The following is a 2,730-nucleotide window of genomic DNA, read 5'->3' on the forward strand; positions in this document are numbered from 1 at the left end:
AGGCGTTTTTAGATTAAAAAAAACGACATAGTATAGTAAGGTGTTTTTAGCCCGAAAAAAAAACGACATAGTATAGTAAGGCGTTTTTAGGGCGAAAAAAACGACAGTATAGTAAGGCGTTTTTAGCCCGAAAAAAAACGACATAGTATAGTAAGGTGTTTTTAGCCCGAAAAAAAAAACGACATAGTATAGTAAGGTGTTTTTAGCCCGAAAAAAAAAACGACATAGTATATATAGTAAGGCGTTTTTAGCCCGAAAAAAAACGACATAGTATATATAGTAAGGCGTTTTTAGGGCGAAAAAAACGACATAGTATAGTAAGGCGTTTTTAGCCCGAAAAAAAAAACGACATAGTATAGTAAGGCATGTTTTAGGCCGAAAAAAAAACGACATAGTATAGTAAGGCGTTTTTAGGCCGAAAAAAATGACATAGTATAGTAAGGCGTTTTTAGCTAAAAAAAAAACGACATAGTATAGTAAGGCGTTTTTAGCCCGAAAAAAAAACGACATAGTATATATAGTAAGGCGTTTTTAGCCCGAAAAAAAACGACATAGTATATATAGTAAGGCGTTTTTAGCCCGAAAAAAAACAACATAGTATAGTAAGGCGTTTTTAGCCCGAAAAAACGACCATGTATAGTAAGGTGTTTTTTGCTGAAAATTTTAGCCCCAAAAACGACCATGTATAGTAGGGCGTTTTTAGCTGAAAAAAACGACCATGTATAGTAAGGCGTTTTTAGCTGAAAATTTTAGCCCCAAACAACGACCATGGTAAGGCGTTTTTAGCCGAAAAAAACAACCATGTATAGTAAGGCGTTTTTAGCTGAAAATTTTAGCCACAAACAACGACCATGGTAAGGCGTTTTTAGCCGAAAAAAACAACCATGTATAGTAAGGCGTTTTTAGCTGAAAATTTTAGCCCCAAAAAACGACCATGTATAGTAAGGCGTTTTTAGCCGAAAAAAAACGATGATGTATAGTAAGGCATTTTTAGCTAAAAAAAAACGACATTTAGCCGAAAAAAACAACCATGTATAGTAAGGCGTTTTTAGCTGAAAATTTTAGCCCCAAAAAACGACCATGTATAGTAAGGCGTTTTTAGCCGAAAAAAAACGATGTATAGTAAGGCATTTTTAGCTAAAAAAAACGCCTTACTATAGTAAGGCGTTTTTAGCCGAAAAAAAACCATGTATAGTAAGGCGTTTTTAGCTAAACATTTTAGCCCCAAAAAACGACCATGTATAGTAAGGCGTTTTTAGATTTTAAAAAAACGACATAGTATATAGTAAGGCGTTTTTAGCCCGAAAAAACCCCACATAGTATAGTAAGGCGTTTTTAGGGCGAAAAAAACCACATAGTATAGTAAGGCGTTTTTAGCCCGAAAAAAAAACGACATAGTATAGTAAGGTGTTTTTAGCCCGAAAAAAAAACGACATAGTATAGTAAGGCGTTTTTTGCTGAAAATTTTAGCCCCAAAAACGACCATGTATAGTAGGGCGTTTTTAGCTGAAAAAAACGACCATGTATAGTAAGGCGTTTTTAGCTGAAAATTTTAGCCCCAAAAAACGACCATGTATAGTAAGGCGTTTTTAGCCGAAAAAAAACGATGATGTATAGTAAGGCATTTTTAGCTAAAAAAAACGACATAGTATAGTAAGGCGTTTTTAGCCCGAAAAAAAACACATAGTATAGTAAGCCGTTTTTATCCCGAAAAAAACGACATGGTATAGTAAGGCGTTTTTAGCTAAAAAAAAAAAGAAAAACGACATTATAGTTAGCCGTTTTTAGCCCGAAAAAAACAACATAGTATAGTAAGGCGTTTTTAGCCCGAAAAAAACAACCATGTATAGTAAGCCGTTTTTAGCCGAAAAAGACGACCATGTATAGTAAGGCGTTTTTTGCTGAAAATTTTAGCCCCGAAAACGGCCATGTATAGTAAGGCGTTTTTAGCTGAAAATGTTAGCCCCAAAAAACGACAATGTATAGTAAGGCTTTTTGCCTTACTATACATGGTCGGGGGGTGGGGGGGTTCGGCCAAAAAGGCCTTACTTTTGGTCGTTTTTTTGGGGCTAAAAACACCTTCCTATACATGGTCCTTTTTTTCATTTACAAACGCCTCACCCATACATGGTCGTTTTTTTCGGCCAAAAGCGCCTTACTCTACATGGTCATTTTTTTTCCAGCTAAGAACGCCTTAATATTCATGGTCAATTTTTCGGTTAAAACGCCTTGCAACACATGATCGTTTTTTGGGGCTAAAAATGCCTTCCTATACATGGTCGTTTTTGGGGGGCTAAATACGCATACTATATATCAGTGGATCGACACTTTTGAGGTCCCGAACCCAATCAGTTCATACATTGTATGTACATTCACCGAACCCTTCATTAGTGAAAAATAAAAAATATGATTTTTTTTTTTACAAATTTGAGACATACACATTTTATAAAAACAGGGGAAAAAACCCCTCAATACAATTTCAAGACATAAGTATTCTTTTTTTTTTTTATTGTACACAAAATGAACGAGCATGTCATAACTAATTGACATGTTGAGTCCAGTGTGCCTTACCCTCCATGGCAGAGGCGCTGTCGAATCCCTGAGATCGATTCACCGAACCCCTCGGGTTCGATTGAACCCAGGTTAAGAACCACTGCTGTAGATGATGCCCGTGGATGTGAAAGGGACGGTGAATGCAGCTTGCGTAGCACGTATACAAACGACCCCATG

The sequence above is a fragment of the Hippocampus guttulatus genome, chromosome 15 (assembly GCF_054856545.1).
Source record: "Hippocampus guttulatus isolate MCC_2025c chromosome 15, RoL_Hgut_1.0, whole genome shotgun sequence".
Lineage (NCBI taxonomy): Eukaryota > Metazoa > Chordata > Actinopteri > Syngnathiformes > Syngnathidae > Hippocampus > Hippocampus guttulatus.